The sequence below is a fragment of the Loxodonta africana genome, chromosome 23 (assembly GCF_030014295.1).
Source record: "Loxodonta africana isolate mLoxAfr1 chromosome 23, mLoxAfr1.hap2, whole genome shotgun sequence".
In the NCBI taxonomy this organism is placed as follows: Eukaryota; Metazoa; Chordata; class Mammalia; order Proboscidea; family Elephantidae; genus Loxodonta; species Loxodonta africana.
In genome coordinates, this window is record NC_087364.1 from 19464155 (window position 1) to 19476863 (window position 12709).

Genomic DNA, 12709 nt, shown 5'->3' on the forward strand with positions numbered 1-12709 from the left:
AGGAAGAATCTCAAAAATTTCTACATTTTTCTCTCTTTCCAGAATTTTCTAGATGAGGTATAATTGCCATACAGTAAACATGCACAAATGTTAAGAGCACAATTCCATCTGTTCATACATATATATGTATATATATATCCACATAAAAAAAAAAAATCCACATAATCACCATCAAATCAATATATAGACTAAGTCTGTCTGTGCCCCTGTCAAGTTATATGCCGAAAGGTAGCCACTATTCTGACCTCTATCATTGACTACTTTTGCCTGTTTTTGAATTGCATGTAAGCCGAACCATCATCATGTACTCTTGTATGTCCAGCTTCTTGCGCTCCACATCGTGATTGTGAAATTCAGCCATGTCGTTGCCTTCAGCAGTGGTTCTTTTTTTAAAATCTGTTGGCTGCTATTCCTTAATATGAATACACTGCCCAATTTGTTCATCCATTCAATTGCTGAAGAATGTTTGGGTTGCTTCCAATTTGGGGTAATGATAAATAACACTGCTGTGGGCATTCTTTTATAAGGTTTTTGGTGGACACGAACACCGATTTCTCTTAAGATTATATCCAGGAGCAGAATTCCTGGGCCATGGGGAAGGCATATGTTTAGTTTCAGCAGATGCTGTCAAATAGTTTGCCAAAGTGGTAGTACCAACTTATATTCCCGCTAGCAGCATATGAGAGTTCCAGGGTCATATCTTTGCCAACACTTGGTATTACAAATTTTCTTGGGTAAAGAAACATGAAATGCGAAGATTGTGAGTGTAGAGTGCTTGAAAGCTTTAAATTGCTTGGATTATAAGGTGCTATCCCCATTTCCCTTATATGGTAAACTCTACCTTTTCTTAATCATAATGAAGCCTGCTAAGTGGTATTTGAAGAATGGGCCTTATCTGCATTATGTACTGATATTGGACAAGAGGAGGAATGTTTCAGTAACTATGATCCTGTCTCTTTCATTAGCGTCAGAAGATTCATATTCAGAGCCTTGAATTACAACCGTTGCCCTGTTGCTTCTCGTGCTTTCTTGTGAATTGCTAGCTTAAGGGGGATGATTCAGGAGTAGAGGGAAGGGATGGTAGGCAAAGGTTGTTTTGGATTGGCTGAAAGACTAGACCTGGAGACCTGATGTTAAAGGCTCCTTCGATTCTGGAAGTCTAGTTCTAATTATTACCATCATGGAGGTTTAAATTGGCTATTCATTTTTTCTTATGTACTTTATATCTAGCTAAGAAGCCTGGGTGTTGCAAATACTTTGCAATTGGCTGCTAGCCTAAAGATCAGTGGTTCCAACCCACCTAGTGGCTCTGAGGAAGAAAGGCAAAGATCACAGTGAAGAAAACCTGATGAAGTAGCTCTACTCTGTAACACATGGGGTCGCCATGAGACTGGCGAAATGGTGGGCAGCAACACAGTCAATTATCCTCTTAGGTTTAGATGTGAGTGACTTACCTTCCATTAAAGAATGGATCTATTTTTTAACCACTGAAAATTTACTAATAAGTCTTAGTTATTAGTAAAGAGTTTTTTTGTTTTTGTTAATACTCCTGTTGTTTAACTGAAAAACAATCAGGTAATGAGATATTAAACGTGGAAGAGGAAGACTTAACATTACCAGGGAAAACTTCAGATAAGAAAAATGAAGAAGGAAGCACACAAGAGAAAGAAAAATATATATATATATATATATATTTTTAATTTAACAAACGTTTACTGAATACCTATTTCTGTGCCAGGCACAGGAAGTACAAAGATGAAGGAGATAGAGGTGGGGAAACTTCCCTGTAAATAGCTAATTCCATTCTGTTTAAGAAAAGCATGGTTATTGCCTTTCCCCTGGAAGAGCATTTCAGCACCAGGCTTTCTTTCAGGTAGTTAAACCTTCCAGCATAGATGTGATGATCACTGAATATCTGTAGGTGGAAAATAGAATGCTTCGATGACGGAAGCATCAACCGGGTCAGAATAGAAATCTAAAATTTTTTGCCCCCTAAAACTACTTAAACATGGATGTTCAACGCTTGTGGGAAAGAAACTGATCTTCCATTTAAAATAAAACAAATGGACTGATCCAGAATATAAATATGGCTGTCTTTTAGCTCTTGAGGAGAAGCGACTTTCTAAAAGGTTGTCTGAACAAATTTGTGGACTACATTTTACTTTCAGAGAGCGTATTCACGCTTACTTGAGAAGCCCACAGGAGAGCTCAGCTTCTTTAGTTTCTCCAGGGTTCTTAGAGTGCCTCTCATCTTGTTCTCTAACAAAGCTCAGGAGCAGCCCGTCATTCGATGAAGAGAAAGAAGCCCATGTCATTCAGTGTTCAAGATTACAATCTTGCTGACTTTCCAAATAAACAAAAAATCAAACCTGTTGCCACTGAGTGGACTCCAGCTCATGGTGGTAACCCCATATGTTACAGAGTAGAACTGAACTCCATAGGGTTTTCTTGGCTGTAATTTTTACAGAGGCAGATCGCCAGACCTTTTTTCCGTAGAGCCAGTAGGTGGGTTCGAACTATAAACCTTTAGGTTAGTAGTCAAGTGCAAGCCATTTGCACCATTCGTGAACCTTGACTCCCCAAATACCTACTAGATTGCCTTAATCTTTGGGTAAAGATTTTAATTAGTCAAAAAGCAAATGATCTAGAAAATACTGTATTTTACCATCTTTCTTGATTTTGAAGGTGACTTTGAGGATAACAGGAGTAAAAATTTGTAGAGGGGAAATTGAAGTGCTGAAAATGAGTTTAACCTGCTTTATAATTTTTTTTAGCTTGGTTCTACCGCTAAGTGGGCAAGGCTTATCCTTCATTCACTGTGAAATGGCAGCCTCTCGTGAACCTCGGAGTTGTTGGTTTGTCTGAGTAGAGCCTTTTGATTTCCATCAGGTGGCTTTAGATTTTTTCCATAACTCTCCAAAACAGCTTTAGCCACTTCTCAGGTAGTCATGGTCATGTGGCCAAAGATTTTTCCTGTCTTTTTGGAGCCTATGACCTTGACACCTAGATGATTTAATTACCGTTGATTAATACCTTCTGGAAACCCTGCTAGCGTACTAGTTAAGAGCTATGGCTGCTAACCAAAAGGTTGGCAGTTCGATTCCACCAGGCGCTCCTTGGAAACCGTGTGGGGCAGTTCTACTCTGTCTTACAGGGTCACTATGAGTCGGAATCGACTTGATGGCAAAGGGTTAGGTTTTTTGGTTTGATTAATACCTTCTGTGGCTGTATCGTCATCCGTAGCCCTGAAGTATGAAAGCTTTTGTAGAATCCACTGACGGTTGTTAATTTGAATTCTGTAATTCTGTTCTATGGCTGCCAACACATATAAAGGAAATTTAAAAATAATATAAAGTATACACACACAGTGTTCTTTTGTGGCTAAGGGAATTGCATAAGATCCTAAAAGAGGAACTATTGTTATATTTTGGGTCAAACAGTAAAAAATATATATATATTTTTACTGTTGTCATTATAAGGTCAATTGGTAGCCAAGATTCCTCCATAGAATTATTTACAGTCTACACTGAAATAAAATATTGTCGTTTTTTATTTAAAATACTGTGTTTTCAATGACAATTATATGATATATATATTGAGTTCAGTCTTCAAATATTTTGCTATTTGAGTTTCTATTTCCCTAATGTTAGTTATTCAGTTCTTGGAGGCGATGCAGACAAAGATAAATTATTAGGACTCATAACAGAGTTAGGAAACATATGTTCTTTGCTCTGGCAAGGAATTCCTTGTTTCCTCATTTGTAAAAAGGAGATAAGCCGTATCTTACTCCTTTGTCAGATAATACCTGTAAAGCACAGCCACCTCCTTGTGGACAGGTAGTTTTGCAATAAGTTGTTGTTGTGTGCCACTGAGTCAATTCCGACTCACAGCGACCCAATGTGACAGAGTAGAACTACCTGATAGGGTTTCCTAGGCTGTAATGTTTACGGGAGCAGATTGCCAGGTCTTTAATCTCGTGGAGCGTCTGGTGGGTTCAAACCACTGACCTTTCGGGTAGCAGCAGGGTGCTTAACTATTGCACACCAGGTCTCCCTTTTGCAGTAAGAGAAGATATAAAGTCTGAAGAAACTATTAGGCTTTAGAGCCATAGAAAGCAGCTTCGTGGGAGAAAGACCTGTTGATCTGCTTCTCTAAAGATTACAGCCAAGAAAACCCAATGGGGAAGCTCTACTCTGTCACATGGGGTCTCTATGAGTCAAAAATCGACTTGATGGCACCTAACAAGAGCAGCAACAGAGCACAATGTGTAATGTGTAACATGTTTTGGTGAGGTGATAAGGGGCTTGGGCTTTATTATATAGACCAAGATCAAGAGTCTTTGCATGGATTTATTTAAGGAGTCCATTGTCTCCCTGTGTGTGTGTGTGTGTGCCATTCTTCTGGAGAGAGGGTTAATTGCTTTCATCAGATTTTCAAAGAGGTCTGTGAACCATTGCTATAGGTTGATGGAGAGCTTTAAGCAGAAGAGGGACAGGTCTGATTTTTTTTTCTTAATTTTATTGTGTTTTAGGTGAAAGTTTACGGTGCAAATTAGTTTTCATTCCAAAATTTATAGACAAATTGTTTTGTGACATTGGTTGCAATCCCTGCAATTTATGTCAGCACTCTTCCCATTTCCCTTTCTACTCTGGGTTCTCTGTGTCCATTCATCCAGTTTTCCTGTCCCTTCCTGCTTTCTTGTCTTTGCTTTTGGGCAGGTGTTGCCCGTTTGGTCTCCTATACTTGATTAACTAAGATGCATGTTCCTCATGTGTGTTATTGTTTGTTATTGCCTTGTCTAATCTTTGGCTGAAAGGTAGATTTCAGGAGGGGCTTCAGTTCTGAGTTAGCAGGGTGTCCGGGGACCGGAGTTTCAGGGTTCCTCCAGTCTCTGCCAGACCACTGAGTCTGGTTCTTTTTTGTGAATTTGAGTTTTCTACATTTTTCTTCTGCTCTGTCCAGGACCTTCTCCTGTGATCTGTGTCACAGCGGAAGGTGGTGGTGGCCAGGAACCATCTAGTTTTTCTGGACTCAAGCTGGTGGAGGCCGTGGTTCATGTGGTCCATTAGTTCTCCGGACTAATATTTTCTTGTGTCTTTGATTTTCTTTGCTCCAAACATGATGGGACTGATAGATGTATCTTGAGATGGCAGCTCACAGGCTTTTAAGACCCCAGACACAACTAACTGAAGTAGGATATGGAACATTTTCTTTATGACTTATGTTATGCCAGTTGACCTAGTTGTCCCCCGAGACCATGGTTGGAAGTCCTCAGCCCCAGTAACTTGGACCCTCAGGGTATTTGGATGTGTCTAGGAAGCTTCTATGACTTTGCCTTGGTCAAGTTGTGCTGCCTTCCCCTATATTGTGTGCCGTCTTTCCTGTCACCAAAGTTAACTTGTCTACTGTTTAGTTAGCGGTTTTCTCTCCCCGCTCCTCTCCTCCCTCATAACCATCAAAGATTGTTTTTTTCTCTGTGTAAACCTTTTCTTGAGTTTTTATAATAGTGATCTCATACAGTATTTGTCCTTTTGTGGTTGATGATTTGAATTTTATACGGATGATTCTGGTGACTGTGTGGAAGCTGGATGTGATCCAACAGGGCTATAGCAGGGAGGCAGTAGCCTAGGCTGGAGATGATGAGGGCTTGAATTAGGCCATGGAGATCCCTGGTGATACAAACGGTTTGTGCTGGGTTACTAGCTGAAATGTCGGTGGTTCCAACCCACACAGCAGGACCATGGAAGAAAGGCCTGGCAATCTGCTTCCATAAAGATTACAGCCAAGACAACTTGGCTGTACTCTTTCATACTCTGTACCATGTGGGGTCGCCATGAATCAGACTTGACTTGATGACGTGGGGCTTTTTTTTTTTTTTGGTTTAACAGAGATGAGGAACTGCTGTAGATAGATTATAGAATCATCAAGAAGTTAAAATGTCAGGACTTGGCGACTGCCAGGATACTGGGAAGTGAAGGAAAGAGAGGAGTCAAAAATTACCTCTGGATTTATGGCTTCGGTGCCAGGGGATGTGTTGCCACTGAAGGAGAGGGAGCACAGAAGAGGGAGCAGGCTCAGGGAGCAGAAGCTGGGTTCGCTCTGAGTTTTAGGTTCCTGAGAACACCCAGATTTATGGTTATGTGCATGGGAGGTGGGAGCTTGGAACTCCTGAGCAAAGAGATGGTAGTTAAAGTCATGAGGATTTGCAGAGAGAGCATAGAATGCGTGGAGATGGATGGAACCTTTGAGCTCCCCAATCTACTGCCCTCATTTTCCAGGTGGAAAACTGGGGCCCAGACAGGTTACATGACTTGGTCAAACTCACAAAGCTGATAAACCTCAGAAGTGGGACTTGGAACACAGGTCCCCCAATTCTTAGCCAGGTCTCATTACCTCATAGGAGTCTTGACTTGGAGGCTTTGAAAATGAGTTGTCTTGCTATACAGTGATTTACTTTATAATATCTAAATCCATTACTCTTTTAGTGGAGAGTAGATCTTGCTTTGATCTAAAATTGTATTTTGAGTTAGTGCCAATTTATTTTCTCCACCCTTTTCCACCACCTCACCCTGCCCCAGTCATGTCCCTTCAAAGTACACCACTTTGGGAGCCTTTTCCAATTTCGACATTGTCAGCATTGCTTAGAATGTGTTTGGAACTGAACTCTGGGAATTGCCACTAGGGATTGGAGTGGATTCTTGGAAAGAACTTTAATGCTGATGGTGGCAAATCTTATTTGGCTTTTTAAAAAAAAAAAACTATTGTGATAAAATATTTATAACAAAACGTTTACCATTTTAACCATTTTTGAGTGTACAATTCAGTGACAATTACATTCACCATGTTGTGCCACCGTCACCACTATCCATCACCTCAAACGGAAACTCAGTATCATTTCCCCCACCATCAGCCCCTGGTAACCACAAATGTACTTTTTTTCTGAATGCATTTGCCTATTCCAGATATTTCATATGAGTGGAATCATGCAATATTTGTCCTTTTGTGTCTGACTTGTTCTCTCAGCATCGTGTTTTCAAGGTCTATCCAATTCTTTGGCTTTTTAAAAAGTCAGGTTTTTTGAGGTATAATTTTCATGCAGTGAAATTTACCCTTTTTAGTGGGCAGATCCATGAATCTAACAAATGCATAGTCATGCAGCCACCACCGCTATCAAGATACAGAACATTCTACTTCCTCAAAAAGTTTACTTATGCCCCTTTGTAGTCAACCCCTAACCCCATCATCAGTTCCTGGCAACCAGTCCCTATAGTTTTCCCTTTTCCAGAATGTCATAGAAGTGAGAGTTTACAATCTGTGACCTTTGCAGTCTGTTTCTCTCACATAGCATAATGGTTTGAGATTTTTCCACGTTGTTGTGTCTATCGGTAATTTTTTCCTTTCCATTGCTGACTAGTATTCCATTGTACGGATGTGTTTGGAAAGATTGTCTATTCTTTCTCCAGTTTCCGGCAATTATGAATAAAGCCACTATAAATATTTGAAAGCAGATTTTGGTGTAAACATAGGTTTTAATTTTTTGGGGTAAATATCAAGGAGTGGTATCGTAATGCTGGATTGGATACTAAATATATGTTCGACTTTATGAGAAATTGGCAAATTGTGTTTTTCAAAGTGATTGTGCCGTTTTTCATCTTTACCAACAACGTATTAGGGTTGCAGCTGCTCAGAATCATCATCAGCACTTGGTGGAGTTATTTTTTTTAACCGTTCTAACCCAGGTGTAGCAATACGCCGTTGCGGTTTTAATTTGCACGCCCCTAATTTTTGGGAAACCCTGGTGGCACAATGGTTAAGTGCTACGGCTGCTAACCAAAGGGTTGGCAGTTTGAATCCACCAGGCGCTTCTTGGGAACTCTGTGGGGCAGTTCTACTCTGTCCTGTAGAGTCGCTATGAGTCAAAATCAACTCGACGGCACTGGGTTTGGTTTTGTTTTTTAATGATGAGTGAGGAGCCCTGGTGGTATAACAGGTTAAGTGCTTGGCTGCTAACTGAAAGGTCGGTAGTTCTAACCATCCCATTGGCTCTGAGGGTTAAAGACCTTATGGGGCAGTTCTACTTTGTCATATAGTGTCACTCTAAGTTGGAATCAACTCAATGGCACACAACAGCAACAATGATGATGAATGGGGCTGGCAAAGGACTGAGCAACTTCATGTTCTATTATGCATAAGGTTGCCATTTGTTGGAGCCAGCTTCAGGGCAACTAACAATGACAATGACAAATGATGTTGAGCATCTTTTCATTTGCTAAATTGCCATCCTAAAATCACTTGCCCATTTTTTATTGGATTGTTTGTGTTCTTATTAAGGGGTTTTAAGTGTTCTATATGTATTCTGGATATAAGTCCTTTACCAGGTATGTGTTTTGAAAATGTTTTCTCCTAGTCCGTGGCTTGTCTTTCACTTTTTTTTTGTAACAGTCTCTTTTTAAGAGCAGAAGTTATTAATTTTGCTGAAGTTCAGTAGGGAAGAAGAATTAGCCGTAGACCAAAAACTGCTCTGGTCCCTCCTAACCAAGCTTAACAGCAAGACCCAAAAGGATCAAAGTGTTTATCATTAGTTTAATTGCATCCCATAAAAAAGTTTAAGAGTATACTACAGAATACAAAAATATCTAGCACCAGGTAAGATTCACAGCATCTAGCATTTAGTTACAAATTACTAGATAAGCAAAGAAGGAGAAAAATCCAACCCATAGGAAGGAGAAAAATCAATCATCCACAATGAATCTAGAAATGACACACAAAATAGAATTAGTAATGAGAACAGTGAAACAGTTATGACTATATTCCATATATTCTTGAACTAGAGAAAAAATTGTACATGTTAAGCAGAGACATGGTAGATATAAAAATAAATATCCAAATTGAACTTCCTGAGATGAAAACTACAGTTACACTGGATGAGATTATTAACAGATTAAACACTGTGGGGAAAAAAAAGTAATGACATGAAGGCACAGCAATAGAAACTATCCAAAACGAACAGAGAATCAGTGAGCTTCAGGAGGACTTCAGATGGTCAAACATACACGTAACTGGAATATGTGAAGGAGAGAGGCGGTTAGGCGAAGGACAGAAAAAATATTTGAAGAAATAGTGGAGGAAAAATTTCCCCAATCTTATGAGAATTTTAAGCCCGCAGATCAAAGAGGTTCAATGAATCCCAGGCATGTGACTTAGGAAGAAAACTACTAAAAACACATTATAATCGTATAGGTTAAAGCCAGTGAAAAGAAAAAAAAATCTTAAAAGCAGCCAGGGAAAAATGATACATTCATACGGTAGGTTTCTTATAAAAAATGCAAGCCAAAAGACAGTGAAGCAACAACTTTAAAGAACTGAAGGAAAAATAATGTGAACATGGAATTCTGTATCCAGAGAAGATGTCTTTCAGAAATGAAAGAGAAACAGAAGTTTCTTCAAAATATGTTTACCATTCAATGTTTATCATATTTTGAATACTGTATTCAAAAATGAAGAAGAAACATTTTTCTGATGTATAAAAGCTGAAAGAAATAATCAGCATCAGACATGCACTATAGGAAATGGTAAAGGAAGTCCTTCAGGCAGAAGAAAAATAATACACGATAGAAACCTGGATCTGCATAAAGGAACAAGAAGCACTGAAAATTGTAATTATGTGAGTAAATTTATCTTATTGTTCAAATCTCTTTAAAAGACAATTGAATGTTTAAAGCAAAAATAATAACTGTATTGTGGAATTTATATAGCTTATGTAGAAATTCAGTGTATGACAACAATAGAACAAAGCCTGAAAGGAATAAAATGGGAATATATTATTGTAAAGTTCTTATATTATACATGAAGTAGTATAATAGCCCTTAAAAGTAGATTGTGTTAATGTGGAGAGAGATACTATAAACTTTAAAGCAACTACTAAAATAAAAACAAAGCCTTATAGCTAATATTCCAAGAAGGGAAATGAAATGGAACAAAAAATTAATCAATTATTACCAAAGAAGGGAGAAAAAGAAAAAGCAGGCTAAAGGACAAAAGGGACAAATACAAAACAAAGAACAACATGGTAGATTTAAACCTAATCATGTCAAAAACCACAGTAAATTTAAATGGTCTAAATATTCTAATTAAAAGGCAGAGATTGTCAGATTTAATTGAAAAAAAAATCAAGACTCAACTATACTGTATAAATGAAACCCATTTTGGATATGAAGATACAAATAGGCTTAAACTAAAAGGGTGGAAAAAGATAGCTATGCTAACACTAATCAAGGAAAGCTGTATAGGCTATAATAATGTCAGACAAAGTATATTTTAGAGCAAACAATATTACTAGGGACAAAGGAAGTCATTTCATAATGCTATAAAGCATGATTCTTTCAACAAGAGGATATAAAAATCCTAAACATCTAATAACAGAGCTTGAAAATACATGGAGTAAAATCCGATTGAACTTCAAGGAGAAATAAACAAAGCCACAATTACAGTTAGAGATTTCAATACCCCTTCCTTAATAATTGGTAGAAAAAGAATGAAGAAATCAATAAGATATAGGAGACTTGAACAATGGTATCAACTAACTTTACCTAATTCACATTTAGAAAACATTCAACTATACAACAGCTGAGTACACATTCTTTACAAGTGCACACAGTCTATTTACTGCACTAGACTATATTTTGGACCATAAAACAAGTTTTGATGTATTTAAAAAGATTCAAGACATACAAAACATATCCTCTGACTAAAATGGAATTAAATCAGAAATTAATAACAAAGATATCTGGAAAAGCCCCAAATATTGGGAAACTAAGTAACACATTTCTAAATGGATCAAAGGAGAAATCAAAAGATAATTTGAATGTATTTTGAATGGAATGAAAATACAATGTATCAGAATTTGTGGGATTCCCCAAAGCAGTATTTAAGGGGAAATTTGTAGCATTAAATTATTTATAGCACTTAATTATAATGCTACTATAAAGATAACAAATCAATTACCTTGAATTCAACCATAAGAAAGAGAGGAAAAAAGAGGAAATTAAAACCCACGTAAGCACAAGGAAAGAAATAATAATGATCAAAGTGAAAATCAATGAAATGTGAAACAAACAAAATAGAGAAAGTCAGTGCAACTAAGAGCAATAAAAGATCAATAAAGTTCACAAGCCTCTGGTAAGACACGGATAACCAATATCGGAACGAGAGAGGCAACATCACTACAGAATCTGCCTATACTTTGACAACTTACTGAAAAAAATTCCTTGAAAAACATATACTACCAAAACTAATTCAACAAAAATTAATAAATGATGCTATGTTTATTAAAGAAATTGTAGTTAAAAACCTTCCCACAGAGAAAACTACAGGTGCAGATGGCTTCACTGGGGAATCCACCAAATATTTAAAGATGAAATAATACCGATTTTACACAAACTCTTCCAGAAAATTGTAATACTTCTCCGCTCATTCTGTAAGGCCAATATTACTCTGATACCAAAACCAGACAACTATATTAAAAGAAAACTACAGACGAATAATTGCTATAAATATAAATGCAAGAATGCGTAATAATATTTTGGCAAATTGAATCCGACAGTTTATTTAAGAAAAAAAAAATTCATGTCCATGTCACACTGGGGTTTATCCTAGGAATACCACATTTGAAAACCGATCAATGTAATTCGTTGTATTCACATACTAAAAAAGAAAAAACACTAAAACAACCACAACAACAAAAACAAACCTATATGCTCAGGACAATAGATAATAAATCAATGGAACAGAGGAAGTATTTGACGAAATTCAACCTCGGTTCTTAATAAAATCTCTCAGCAAATTAGGAATAGAAATGTTTCCTGTCCAACTGATTGAGGACATCTATGAAAAGCCTATATTTAGCATCATACTTAATGATAAAAGACTAAATATTTTCCCATAAGATCAGAAACTAGGCAAGGATGTCCATCCTCACTACTTCTATTTAACATTATGCTGGAGAGCCTAGCCAGTGTGATAACGGAAGGGGGAAAAAAAAAGCATTCATTTTGGAAAAGAAGAAATAAAACTGTTATTTTTTTCTTCTTTTTTTAATTGTACTTTAGATGAAGGTTTACAGAACAAACTACTTTCTCATAAAACAGTTAGTACACATATTGTTTTGTGACGTTGGTTATCAACCCTGCAACATGTCAACACTCTCCCTTCTTGACCTTGGGTTCCCTGCTACCAGCTTTCCTGTCTCTTCCTGCCTTCTTGCTTGCCCCTGGGCTGGTATGCCCCTTTAATCCCATTTTGTTTTATGGGCTATCTAATTGTTATTTGATTTTTTGCAGATAAATCATCTATGTAGAATATCCTGTAAAACCCGTTGCCACCGAGTCGATTCTGACTCATAGCAACCCTATAGGACAGAGTAGAACTGCCCCATAGGGTTTCCAAGGAACAGCTGGTAGATTCGAATTGCTGGCATTTTGGTTGGCAGCCGAGCTCTTACCCACTGGGCCAGTAGGGCTCCAGGATATCCTATAGCATGTACAAAAAAAGTGACTAAAACTAATGAATGAGCTCTGTAGGGTTGCAAGATAGAAGATCAGTGGAGAAACCCGAAAACCCACTGCGCCGATAGTAGCAACTAAAATCAGAAACTGAAGTAAAAAAAAACCAAAATAGCCTTAAAAATATAAAATAGTTAAAGATAAATCTG

At 37.6% G+C, this 12709-nt stretch overlaps 1 protein-coding gene across 3 annotated transcripts in view; it reads left to right on the forward strand.

Moving 5' to 3' along the window:
• The window catches only part of FLT3 (fms related receptor tyrosine kinase 3), a 123245-nt gene that overhangs the window by 2916 nt on the left and 107620 nt on the right, over positions 1-12709 (forward strand). The window contains exon 1 of one of the 3 annotated variants that reach the window (XM_064275308.1): positions 9410-9664. The exons of the other annotated variants lie outside the window; for them this stretch is intronic. The gene's annotated coding sequence lies outside the window, so the exon portion shown is untranslated. Of the gene's footprint in view, positions 1-9409; positions 9665-12709 lie in introns of those variants that run through there. 3 annotated transcript variants of the gene reach the window in all.